Genomic DNA, 14,860 nt, shown 5'->3' with positions numbered 1-14,860 from the left:
ATCAGGATTCTGCAAGAGAAAGCAAGACTGAGGGACAAAGAGGGGTACCAGAGAGTATACCTCGACCGCGACAGAACACAAGAAGAAAGGACTACACTGAAAGAGAGGGTACAGAGACGCAAGGAGGAACGAGAAGCAATGAAAATGAGCAGGACCCAGACACAGGAGGAAGGGCAAACACACCCCACAGAATCTCCCACCAAAAGACCCCACCCGCGACATTCCCAACGCAACTGAGCAACCTATACTACAACCCACTCACTGTTCCCTCTGCCACCAACCCCCATATCACAAACCTCACCCCAACAGCTGTCCCTTATGGGCATTCTGACCCCACCCCCATCAACACATACCCCACCTACACCACAGCCCCATATAGGCCCCCACCAAGGCTCTCGCTCCCCCAACCCCAATATACTTGCATGACCACAATGATAGAAAAGAAACTAAAGGTTTGGTACACAAACGCGGATGGAATAACGAATAAACACGAGGAGTGGAATGAAAGAATCAGTGAAAAATCCCCAGACATCATAGCAGTCACAGAAACAAAACTCGCTGAGACAATAACAGACACAATCTTCCCAACAGGATATCAGATCCTGAGGAAAGATAGAAGGAGTAGAGGGGGAGGAGGGGTTGCACTGCTCATAAAACACCAATGGGGATTTGAGGAAATGGAAGGCATGGACATGATTGGAGAAAGAGACTACATTGTAGGTACAATTCAGTCCGGAGAACATAAAGTAGTCATTGGAGTGATGTATAACCCACCACAGAACTGCAGGAGGCCAAGAGAGGAGTACGAAGAAAACAACAGGGTGATGGTGGACACACTGGCTGAGGTGGCAAGAAGAGCTCACTCGAGCAGAGCAAAGTTACTGGTAATGGGCGATTTCAACCACAGGGAGATCGACTGGGAAAACCTGGAGCCACATGGGGGTCCCGAAACATGGAGAGCCAAGATGATGGATGTGGTACTTGAAAACCTCATGCATCAACATGTCAGGGACACAACCAGAGAGAGAGGGGAGGATGAGCCAGCAAGACTGGATCTTGTGTTCACCCTGAGCAGTTCAGACATCGAGGACATCACTTACGAGAGGCCCCTTGGAGCTAGCGATCATGTGGTTCTGAGTTTTGACTATATAGTAGAGTTACAAGTGGAGAAGGTAACAGGAACTGAAGGGGACAGGCCAAACTATAAAAGGGGGGACTACACAGGTATGAGAAACTTCCTGCAGGAGGTTCAGTGGGACAGAGAAATGGTAGGAAAATCAGTAAACGAGATGATGGAATATGTGGCAACAAAGTGCAAGGAGGCAGAGGAAAGTTTTGTTCCCAAGGGAAACAGAAATAATAGGAAGACCAAAACGAGTCCTTGGTTTACCCGAAGGTGTAGGGAGGCAAAAACTAAGTGCAACAGAGAATGGAAAAGGTACAGGAGGCATAGGACCCAGGAAAACAAGGAGATTAGTAGAAGAGCCAGAAACGAGTATGCGCAGTTAAGGAGGGAGGCCCAGCGACAGTATGAAAACGACATAGCATCGAAAGTCAAATCTGACCCGAAACTGCTGTATAGCCACATTAGGAGGAAGATAACAGTCAAGGACCAGGTGATAAGGCTGAGGAAAGAAGGTGGAGAACTCACAAGAAACGACCAAGAGGTATGTGAGGAGCTCAACACGAGATTTAAGGAAGTATTTACAGTAGAGACAGGAAGGACTCTGGGGGGACAGACCAGATGGGGACACCAACAAGGAATACACCAACAAGTGTTGGACGACATACATACAGATGAGGAGGAGGTGAAGAAACTGCTAAGGGACATCGATACCTCAAAGGCAATGGGACCGGACAACATCTCTCCATGGGTCCTTAGAGAGGGAGCAGATATGTTGTGCGTACCACTTACCACAATCTTCAACACATCCCTGGAAACTGGGCAACTACCTGAGGTATGGAAGACGGCAAATGTAGTTCCCATTTTCAAAAGAGGAGACAGAAAAGAGGCGCTAAACTATAGACCTGTGTCATTGACGTGTATAGTATGCAAAATTATGGAGAAGATTATCAGGAGGAGAGTGGTGGAGCACCTGGAACGGAACAGGAGTATAAATGCCAACCAGCACGGATTCACGGAAGGCAAATCCTGTGTCACAAACCTTCTGGAGTTTTATGATAAAATAACAGAAGTAAGACAAGAGAGAGAGGGGTGGGTTGATTGCATCTTCTTGGACTGCAAGAAGGCCTTTGACACAGTTCCTCACAAGAGATTAGTGCAGAAGCTAGAGCATCAGGCGCATATAACAGGAAGGGCACTGCAATGGATCAGAGAATACCTGACAGGGAGGCAACAACGAGTCATGGTACGTAATGATGTATCACAGTGGGCACCTGTGACGAGCGGGGTCCCACAGGGGTCGGTCCTAGGACCAGTGCTATTTTTGGTATATGTGAACGACATGACGGAAGGGTTAGACTCAGAAGTGTCCCTGTTTGCAGATGATGTGAAGTTAATGAGGAGAATTAAATCTGACGAGGACCAGGCAGGACTTCAAAGAGACCTGGACAGACTGGACACCTGGTCCAGCAAATGGCTTCTCGAATTTAATCCTGCCAAATGCAAAGTCATGAAGATAGGGGAAGGGCACAGAAGGCCACAGACAGAGTATAGGCTAGGTGGCCAAAGACTGCAAACCTTACTCAAGGAGAAAGATCTTGGGGTGAGTATAACACCGAGCATGTCTCCGGAAGCACACATCAATCAGATAACTGCTGCAGCATATGGGCGCCTGGCAAACCTGAGAACAGCATTCCGATACCTTAGTAAGGAATCATTCAAGACACTGTACACCGTGTATGTCAGGCCCATACTGGAGTATGCAGCACCTGTTTGGAACCCGCACTTGATAAAGCACGTCAAGAAACTAGAGAAAGTACAAAGGTTTGCGACAAGGTTAGTTCCAGAGCTAAGGGGAATGTCCTATGAAGAAAGATTAAGGGAAATCGGCCTGACGACACTGGAGGACAGGAGGGTCAGGGGAGACATGATAACGACATATAAAATACTGCGTGGAATAGACAAGGTGGACAAAGACAGGATGTTCCAGGGAGGGGACACAGAAACAAGAGGCCACAATTGGAAGTTGAAGACACAAATGAGTCAGAGAGATAGTAGGAAGTATTTCTTCAGTCATAGAGTTGTAAGGCAGTGGAATAGCCTAGAAAATGACGTAGTGGAGGCAGGAACCGTACACAGTTTTAAGACGAGGTTTGATAAAGCTCATGGAGCGGGGAGAGAGAGGGCCTAGTAGCAACCGGTGAAGAGGCGGGGCCAGGAGCTAGGACTCGACCCCTGCAACCACAAATAGGTGAGTACAAATAGGTGAGTACACACACACACACACACACACACACACGCACACGCACACGCACACACACACACACACACACACACACACACACACACACACACACACACACGCACACGCACACGCACACACACACACACACACACACACACACACACACACACGCACACGCACACGCACACACACACACACACACACACACACACACACACACACACGCACACGCACACACACACACACACACACCGCTTGGTAAACATAATCCTATCAAAACAAGGCAGGTCCAGCAAGAGGAAGTCAATTACTGACTAGTGTCTCCTGACACGTTCATTAACAATAGTTGTTACTTAGATTGCAGGAAGAAAGCTCCTCGAGCCTCTAATAATAATATTTTTATTACTAACAATATTATGTGAAACAGATGAGAGACAAAATTCTGGGCACTGACAAGCAGGCTGCAGAGGAGACCTGAAGAAACTGACTGGTCAAATAAGCAATGAATGAGGATGAACATTGTACAGTCTAGAGGGAGGGATTGAGTGCCGGGGAGGTGGAGGTAATTAGTACTTAAAGAGACCTGAGTTACCATTACGTCAAGTGTATCACCGGAGGAACACAAACAGTATAACACAGGTGGTGAATACGACGCTAGTAAATATCGGTAGTGGATTCAGGAATCTAAAGAAATTTTTTTTCAGGAACCTACACAGCCCTTTCGCGTGTTGTAAGTATAGTATGGAAAAGGATCTTAGACATGGGTGGAGTTGCACAGTCATTAAAAACATGGAATATAGCCCCATAAAGGTAGCAGCAAAGCATTATCTAAGAACTGTACATCAGTAGTTCTAACGTCCCACATTGTAAAAATCTTTGAAAGAGTAAAAAGAAGCATGATTCCAAGCCACATGGATTCCCAAAAACTGCACAATCCAGGGCAACATGGTCTCAGAGCAGGTCGCTCCTGCCTTTCGCAACTACTGGATCACTATGGTATAGTCTTGAATGCACTTGAAGATAAACAGAATGCAAATGTAACATGCATAGACTTTACAAAAGCCTTTGACAAGTGTGATCATGGTGTAATAGCGCACAAAATGCGTGCTAAAGGAATAAATGGCAAAGTGGGCAGATGGAGCTTCAACTTTCTAACCAATAGAACACCAAGAGTAGTAGTAAACAAAGTTAAATCGGAAGCTGCCATAGTGAAGAACTCTGTTCCACAAGGCGCAGTACTCCCCCCCATCCTGTTCCTCATCCTCATTTCAGATATTTCATACAATAGAGAGGGAAAGTAATGTGAGGGACCTGGGAGCGGTAATGTCTGAGGATCTCATTTTCGAGGATCACAACAGTGTCACTATCACAACAGTGAAGAAAATGATAGGATGGATAATGAGAACGTTCAAAACAAGAGATGCCAAACTAATGATGATCCTTTTTAAATCACTTGTTCTCTCTAGGCAGGAATACTTCTGTACATTAACATCTCCATTCAAAGCACGTAAAATTGCAGATCTAGAGAGTGTACAGAGAACCTTTACTACACATATAAGTTCCATCAAACACCTTAACTACTGGGAATGCTTGGGAGCACTTGACTTGTACTCGCTAGAACGCAGGCGAGAGAGATATATCATAGGTCCCGAATCTGCACACAGAAATCACTCCCTACGAAAGTAAAAGACTGGGCAGGCAGTGCAAAATGCCCCCAATGAAAAGTAGGGGCGCCTTTGGTACACTAAGCGTAAACACCATAAGTGTCCAGGGCCCAAGTTTGTTCAACAGCCTCCCACCATGCAAAAGGGGAATTACCAAGAGACTCCTGGCTGCCTTCAAAAGAGAACTGGACAGATACGTAAAGTTGGTGCCGGATTAGCCAGTCTGTAGTTCGTGTGTTGGAATATGTGCGGCCAGCAGTAACAGTCTGGTTGATCAGGCTCTGAACCACCGGGAGGTCTGGTCGTGGACCGGGCCGCTGGGGCGTTGATCTCCGGAATACCCCTCAGGTAGGCTCCAGGCAGGTTGGTAGCCCCTCAGTAAGGTAATTTTCTATCTGTCCACCACTGAGTATCTTATCATCATCCACAGATCGTGTAACTCAACCTTCACCACCCAAAATCAGCTTCTGCTGCATTAAAGGAGTTTTTCGGACATGAATTAAGGCAGAGATATAAGTTACAAAACAAACTGCAAAGAAGAACGTTATCTCTGTAATATTGTTGTGGCTGGTAGCACTTAAACATGTGTCTCAACATCTGCTGCAGTTTCACCCAACAATGATCCCTCACTCAATAGCATCAGACTAGTCCTCCTGTTTTCAGCAACTCTAGATACCCTGCCCTCATACTCCCCACCCATATTCCTCAGACCCCTCACCATCTATCACATCCCTCCCCGTCACTCAATACACATTGTTTCTCTTACTGCTCTCACTTGCAGTCGGTTCTTCATGCCTCCCCAAGCTATGTAGGTGCCCCACCCTCCAACATCCCCATGCTAATGTGATGTAGGCCACTATGCTTGTGAGGTCTCTGGGGGAGACCTAATTTAACCAATTAAATGGTCACACCTTGCCTTCGCAAATAGCTGTTAGACACGCCTTTTGGTTTAAGTCTCAGGTCTTTGGTTCTTAACGGCGTCAGATCTCGGCATCAGGTCAAAACACGTGGTGCACACCCCATTGTGGAGGGTGCTTTGAGGACCATATAAGCCCAAGGAACAGCTGAGCAGGAAGGATTCGAGCAGAGCTCTGGCCTGTGTGCAGAGCTCTGAGCAAAGAGACTCTGGCAGAGCTCTGGCTGGTGTGCAGAGCTCGGGAGAAGGCTGCTGGAGAGTCTCTGGAGGAGACTGTTTGAGACACTTGGCAGAGTACTGGCTTTGAGCAGTACTCGGCTGTGTAGGTCTTGGGACCTATGGCTAGTGCGTGACTTAGTTCCTGTGGTGAACTGTCCTCTGAATTATATTGTAAGCTATATTGTTTCGTCAGTTGATTGTATTCCCTGTCTCACTGCTTATATGTACCATTCCCATTTATCTAAACCCCAATAATGTTCTCCTGTTCCCAAATATATTACTGTACAAAGACTTAATAATAAACTGTGTTTGAGTGGAATAGTAATATTCACTGTCCCCGTTATTCATTCTTATATTCATTATTTTATTTCAAGTAGTGAGAGGGTGAGTAGTGTGGTGGTGGAGATAATGAGAGGTGAAGGTGTAGTCACCAGTGACCAAACATTACCTCCGCTCCTGTCACTCGACTCACCTCTCCTGCCTACTCCCTCCCGATTACTCCCATATTCCCTAATTATACATTCCAATACCCTCCTACATGACCTCAACATCCCCATGCTAGGTACCCCGCCCTCCAACATCCCCATGCTAGGTACCCCGCCCTCCAACATCCTCATGCTAGGTACCCCGCCCTCCAACATCCCCATGCTAGGTACCCCGCCCTCCAACATCCTCATGCTAGGTACCCCGCCCTCCAACATCCCCATGCTAGGTACCCCGCCCTCCAACATCCTCATGCTAGGTACCCCGCCCTCCAACATCCCCATGCTAGGTACCCCGCCCTCCAACATCCCATGTTTGGAGTCGCCTATATTCTTTAACAGGGTAGAAACTACAACACATCGACCAAGACAATGGTTGGAGAGAAATATCCGTACCCCTTCACCCCCTCCCTCTAGTAGCCCCCCTCTAACCACTCCACAAGCATCCCTCATCCCCTTCTCCATAATTCCTTGCCACTAATTTATTCAATATTCCATCTACGACCCCTTCATCTATGTAAACATTCTCAGCTACAAACAGAACATCCCTGAACCGCAACCTTCCCTCAGACTCACGCCAGATGCATGTATTCACCAGTCACACTCTACACCAGCACAAATGCTTCCCCACAAATCATATAAATCGACAGCCATCATGCCCCCTTGATATTAGAGATTCCGTCTCCCATCAATTCTAGAAAAGGAGTGAGACTCCCTGGAGAAGAAGCCCCAGAATCCATCCAGATCCCACACCCATGACAGGTTCCTCCATCCACCACAATACTAAATAAGGATCAGATGTGCAATAAAGGTGTAAAATACCGACAATATGAAAGTTAAGACACATGTGCAACATCTGGATATCTTTATTGTAGACGTTTCGTCATCCAGTGGCTTTATCAATACAAATTCTAGGACATAATTAGAAGACAGTAGAACTGTATACAAAAGATGAGGTAATCAGTCCCTCAGCCTTGGAGTTAGTGTTCACAGCATCGTGGTGGAGACAATCTGGAGCAAAGGCAAGAAGACTGGTGGTTATATAGGCGTCAGTGGATCAGGACGTGCAGCAGACGAGGGCATAGTCACTGGTAGGCTGCTGCAACTAACCCATCTCTTTGGGTAGGACCTACTTCCACTGGGGAATTTCGCCTACCAGTGACTATGCCCTCGTCTGCTACACGTCTTATCCACTGACGCCTATATAACCACCAGTCTTCTTGCCTTTGCTCCAGATTGTCCTCCACCACGATGCTGTGAACACTAACTCCAAGGCTGAGGGACTGATTACCTCATCTTTTGTATACAGTTCTACTGTCTTCTAATTATGTCCTAGAATCTGTATTGATAAAGCCACTGGATGACGAAACGTCTACAATAAAGATATCCAGATGTTGCACATGTGTCTTAACTTTCACAAGGATCAGATGAGCTAAAAAGAGATAAAAGAAAGAAGAAAAGGCTATGGTAAACAAATGCAGTTTTAATTACAAATATTACCTGTGAGGTCAATGTAAGAACATTTTATCCAGGTGTAACAACCATGGCTGAGAAGATGATCACGGGATTGATAAAATTTAGAGGAACTGAAGAGAGGGAAATGAGTGGCAGTACTGAGTAGAGAAATGTGCAGATTTGAAGATTTAACGATAGAAGGGAAATGAACACTGGTCATTGTTGAAGGGCATCCCACATGACGACAAGAAAACAACAATTGAAAAAAAACTGTATATATATTTCGACTCCCACCTGGAGTACTCACCATCAGTATGTGACATACTACTGGCGAGTGTTCCTCTTCGGATTTGAAATATGCAGTTCCTTTTCAATTGTTGTTTTCTTGTCTACATGTAAGATACCGTTCAGCATCTGATGATATGACCAAACTCTGCAGTTAAGCTTTCAGAGATTATTTAACAGGGACAGTGGACGTAGGAAATTCTAAATTAATACCAAGAGCATTTTCAATCCACCACTGAGAACAGAACCGCCGAGACAGCTGTTAGAAAAGAATAACAAAATTATGTTTAATATTATGGAGGACAACAGCAAAAACAAAACCGCCGATCATGTTAGACTTGAGTCATACAGGGGACGAGGAGTGTAAAGTCATACAGGGGACGAGGAGTGTAAAGTCATACAGGGGACGAGGAGTGTAAAGTCATACAGGGGACGAGGAGTGTAAAGTCATACAGGGGACGAGGAGTGTAAAGTCATACAGGGGACGAGGAGTGTAAAGTCATACAGGGGACGAGGAGTGTAAAGTCATACAGGGGACGAGGAGTGTAAAGTCATACAGGGGACGAGGAGTGTAAAGTCATACAGGGGACGAGGAGTGTAAAGTCATACAGGGGACGAGGAGTGTAGAGTCATACAGGGGACGAGGAGTGTAAAGTCATACAGGGGACGAGGGGTGTAAAGTCATACAGGGGACGAGGAGTGTAAAGTCATACAGGGGACGAGGAGTGTAAAGTCATACAGGGGACGAGGAGTGTAAAGTCATACAGGGGACGAGGAGTATAAAGTCATACAGGGGACGAGGAGTGTAAAGTCATACAGGGGACGAGGAGTGTAAAGTCATACAGGGGACGAGGAGTGTAAAGTCATACAGGGGACGAGGAGTGTAAAGTCATACAGGGGACGAGGAGTGTAAAGTCATACAGGGGACGAGGAGTGTAAAGTCATACAGGGGACGAGGAGTGTAAAGTCATACAGGGGACGAGGAGTGTAAAGTCATACGGGGGACGAGGAGTGTAAAGTCATACAGGGGACGAGGAGTGTAAAGTCATACAGGGGACGAGGAGTGTAAAGTCATACAGGGGACGAGGAGTGTAAAGTCATACAGGGGACGAGGAGTGTAAAGTCATACGGGGGACGAGGAGTGTAAAGTCATACAGGGGACGAGGAGTGTAAAGTCATACAGGGGACGAGGAGTGTAAAGCCATACAGGGGACGAGGAGTGGAAAGTCATACAGGGGACGAGGAGTGTAAAGTCATACAGGGGACGAGGAGTGTAAAGTCATACAGGGGACGAGGAGTGTAAAGTCATACAGGGGACGAGGAGTGTAAAGTCATACGGGGGACGAGGAGTGTAAAGTCATACAGGGGACGAGGAGTGTAAAGTCATACAGGGGACGAGAAGTGTAAAGTCATACAGGGGACGAGGAGTGTAAAGTCATACAGGGGACGAGGAGTGTAAAGTCATACAGGGGACGAGGAGTGTAAAGTCATACAGGGGACGAGGAGTGTAAAGTCATACAGGGGACGAGGAGTGTAAAGTCATACAGGGGACGAGGAGTGTAAAGTCATACAGGGGACGAGGAGTGTAAAGTCATACAGGGGACGAGGAGTGTAGAGTCATACAGGGGACGAGGAGTGTAAAGTCATACAGGGGACGAGGGGTGTAAAGTCATACAGGGGACGAGGAGTGTAAAGTCATACAGGGGACGAGGAGTGTAAAGTCATACAGGGGACGAGGGGTGTAAAGTCATACAGGGGGCGAGGAGTGTAAAGTCATACAGGGGACGAGGAGTGTAAAGTCATACAGGGGACGAGGAGTGTAAAGTCATACAGGGGACGAGGAGTGTAAAGTCATACAGGGGACGAGGGGTGTAAAGTCATACAGGGGACGAGGAGTGTAAAGTCATACAGGGGACGAGGAGTGTAAAGTCATACAGGGGACGAGGGGTGTAAAGTCATACAGGGGGCGAGGAGTGTAAAGTCATACAGGGGACGAGGAGTGTAAAGTCATACAGGGGACGAGGAGTGTAAAGTCATACAGGGGACGAGGAGTGTAAAGTCATACAGGGGACGAGGAGTGTAAAGTCATACAGGGGACGAGGAGTGTAAAGTCATACAGGGGACGAGGAGTGTAAAGTCATACAGGGGACGAGGAGTGGAAAGTCATACAGGGGACGAGGAGTGGAAAGTCATACAGGGGACGAGGAGTGTAAAGCCATACAGGGGAAGAGGAGTGTAAAGTCATACAGGGGACGAGGAGTGTAAAGCCATACAGGGGACCAGGAGTGTAAAGTCATACAGGGGACGAGGAGTGTAAAGTCATACAGGGGACCAGGAGTGTAAAGTCATACAGGGGACGAGGAGTGTAAAGCCATACAGGGGACCAGGAGTGTAAAGTCATACAGGGGACGAGGAGTGTGAAGTCATACAGGGGACCAGGAGTGTAAAGTCATACAGGGGACGAGGAGTGTAAAGCCATACAGGGGACCAGGAGTGTAAAGTCATACAGGGGACGAGGAGTGTAAAGCCATACAGGGGACCAGGAGTGTAAAGTCATACAGGGGACGAGGAGTGTAAAGCCATACAGGGGACCAGGAGTGTAAAGTCATACAGGGGACGAGGAGTGTAAAGTCATACAGGGGACCAGGAGTGTAAAGTCATACAGGGGACGAGGAGTGTAAAGCCATACAGGGGACCAGGAGTGTAAAGTCATACAGGGGACGAGGAGTGTAAAGCCATACAGGGGACCAGGAGTGTAAAGTCATACAGGGGACGAGGAGTGTAAAGCCATACAGGGGACCAGGAGTGTAAAGTCATACAGGGGACGAGGAGTGTAAAGCCATACAGGGGACCAGGAGTGTAAAGTCATACAGGGGACGAGGAGTGTAAAGTCATACAGGGGACCAGGAGTGTAAAGTCATACAGGGGACGAGGAGTGTAAAGCCATACAGGGGACCAGGAGTGTAAAGCCATACAGGGGACGAGGAGTGTAAAGCCATACAGGGGACCAGGAGTGTAAAGTCATACAGGGGACGAGGAGTGTGAAGGCTTACTCAGCCCTGTAATAACTTCAGTCAGTATTACCAAGGCTGGCTCCTCCTCAGGAAAATTAATGAATAGAAAAAGAAATAATAACAGACAATGATAAACACTTTATTATTTAGAAACGGAAAATGTAAAACAATAAAACATGAATGGGTATCCTAATTGAAAGAAAAATTAAAAATGAAATGAAAAAAATTACATTTGAACTCAACGCTAATATAGTTATATCGTGGTAATGGGGTGTCAGGTGTTGGTGACACTGAGTGTTGTTGAAATCGTAGCCGTTGATGCTGTGGGGGGGTAGCAGGTGTTGGTGACCACCACTGGCTCGTTCTTCACCAAGTATAGCCGTGTGTAATTACTTCAGATGACAGGAAAACAGGTTCGTTACCACTGCTATGATGAGGGGTTAGGTCCTGTGTTGGCTTACATAACAGGTAAGTGGACTAAACATGGGACGTCTCAGGACGTTAGTCCATCTCCTTCTATTCTTCTCGTTGGTTGGCAGGTGACCCTCTCTGTCATTCCAAGCTGTAATGAGAGACAGATTACCCACTGCTTAAGAAATCACTCTCCATGATAAGTACAATACCTAAAAGATGTGGTGATTATTAAAACATTTAGCAGATAAAGAATGAAAGGTCTAAGCTAATTATTGGTCAAAAGTGAAGCTTTCAACCAATAAGTCCACTAAAATATGATCAGGCGTGTACTTACAGTAGTGTTGGGAGCTGTGAGTCGAGTGATTTACTGTTTGACCGGAGCCCCACACGTCACCTTTCGGGGGGGGGGAAGAGGGAGGGGAAGGGATAGCGGGAGCTAGACTGACTCTACCTTAACAAGCAGCCGGCAATCAAACTATCACTTTTGGGGAGGGGGGAAAAAGGGGGGAGGGGGAATAGCGGGAGCTGGACTTACCCTACCTTAACAAGTAGCTGGCAATGAAACTATTGTTACTATACACTCCCTCACTACTCCTATCTATTGAACTTTTCCCTCACACTCCCCCATACCAAGACTTATAGTCAAGGAGTATAAGAAGAATAGGCTAGAAAAAAGTTCTAACATGTGGAAGCCGCGTAAGGCAACAAATCTTCTACTGACTGTCACAGAGAAATAATTGGATGAACCATTGATATACACAATATGGAACTTAAAAGCCTGGAGTGTCAATGTCCACCTCAAGAGGCGACTGTTGGTTCCCTTAAAAGTTTCTAGGTATATCAAAGGTTTGTGATCCGTTTCTAAAATGAATTCTTTTCCCAGCAAATAAAATTTAAGTTTGGAGGTACCCCACACAAGGGCCAAACATTCCTTTTCTATGTTGGAGTATCTCGTTTCTGCAGGAAGGAGTTTCCGGCTTAGGAAGCATACAGGGAAGGGAGTACCATCATGGTATTGTAGTAAAACTGCACCTAAGCCAGTATTGGATGCATCAGTTCTTAAACAAAATGTTTTATTAATATCTGGAATCTTAAGTATAGGGTCTTTCGAAAAGAAACTTTTAATCTCATTAAACTTTTCCCGAGCTACGTCGGAAAGTTCGAGGTTCCTTCACAGACTTTTTAAGGAAGTCGGATAAGATGCCTGTAAGATCAGTAAGGTTCGGGATAAACCGTGCATAAAAATTTACAGAACCAAGAAAGCTACGCATGAGCTTCTTGGTTTTGGGGAATTTAAATTCTAATAAAGCTTTGATCTTACTGGGGAGAGGCTGCAGAGAGTTATTAGAAAGTATCAGTCCAAGATATCTAATCTTGTTATACCCAAGGAAGCATTTCTTCGGCTTGGCAGTGAGGCCATGTGAGCATAACCTACGCAAAACTGATGTTAATGTTTGGATATGTTTGCCCCACGTGGATGTCATTACGTAAATGTTATCAAAATAAACTGAAACATTTGGCATATTATCCAAGACCTTTCTCGTCAGTCTCACGTAGGTAGCACAGGCAGTTACCAAACCGAAGGGCATAGTTCTATACTGCATCAGTCCTTTGTGGGTAGGAAAAGCGGTGTACTGCTTAGAAGAAGGATCTAACATTACTTGATGATATGCCTGCGCAATATCAATCTCTGAAAAGAAGGAAGCGTCATAAAATTTGTGTAGAACGCTATCTATTAAGGGCATAGGCTCAGCATCCCACCGAGTTATAGCATTAAGGCCTCTGAAGTCAATAGCAAGTCTATATGAATTATCCTCCTTCTTAACCATGACTACTGGTGAGCAATATGCAGATACTGAAGGTTCAATGATCTTTAGTTTTAATAATTTGTCTACCTCTCGGTCAAATGCATCCCTAAGGTGAACTGGAACTGGGTATAATTTCCGTTTGATCAGATTGTCCGTCACAAAGTCAATCTTATGGACTACTGTGGAGGTAACACCTGGAATATCAGTAAAGACGTCTGAAAAGTTACTCACACATTGAAGTAGTTCATGTCTCTTATGGTCATCCAAAGATTCATTAATATTAATGATGGTTGCGCCCGAGTGGTCAAGAGTCACCAAGTCATGTAGTTCTTCATCATAGTCTAAGTTAGAGATGTCAATTACGCACACCTTACATTCTTCAGTTCACACTCTCTCCTTTTCTCCTCTGGGTTGTCTTTCTCTCTCCTGTCTCGTGTTTCTGTTCCTTCTTTATTTTATTTTATTTCACCACTTCCCCTTTCACGCACCTCTGTGCGCTTGCTCTCCCTCTGTGGGTATCTAGCTCTCTTGCAGTGCTCCCCTTCCTTTGTATTTGACTGGCTCGTCTTCCTTATTTCCCACTTCTACCACTACCACTACTACTACCTCTTCTTCTTCTACTACAACTACTGTTGAAATTAAGACACATGTGCGGCGTCTGGCTGTCTTTGTTGTGGACGTTTCGCCATCCAGTGGCTGGCTGGATGGCGAAACGTCTACGATGGGGATGCCCGGGTGTTGTGCATGTGTCTTAATTTCATCCTGTCGGTATTATATACAATTCTTGTACTACTACTACTACTACTACCACCTCTTCCTGCCTATATATAGCCGTCCTACTCCACCTCTGTTAGTGTGACTTTGTCAATGGTCCAAGTCGGACCGAAACGTCGTCGTAAGCTTCTCTCTTTTATGTGCGGGTTATTTGTGTATTGTTCCAGTCACGGTATTGTGCCTTTTTGTTATTTATTCTTCAGTTGTCTTATCAAGTTCGTGTGGAAAAACTAAGTCAAAGTTATTAAGGCAGTTAACCGAATTTCTTCGGTAATATTTCTTAAGGATGTTGATATGATAAAGCTTAGGTTTCCTCTTGACTTCTATGAGGTAGTCAACTTTCCCACAAATTTTTAATACTTTATATGGACCTTTCCATGCTACTAATAATTTATTTGACTTGATAGGCAAAAGTACCAGAACTTCAACCCCTACTTTAAAACTTCTCCTCTGACTTTTGG

The sequence above is a fragment of the Cherax quadricarinatus genome, chromosome 6 (assembly GCF_038502225.1).
Source record: "Cherax quadricarinatus isolate ZL_2023a chromosome 6, ASM3850222v1, whole genome shotgun sequence".
Lineage (NCBI taxonomy): Eukaryota > Metazoa > Arthropoda > Malacostraca > Decapoda > Parastacidae > Cherax > Cherax quadricarinatus.
Note: the sequence above shows the minus strand (reverse complement) of the source record.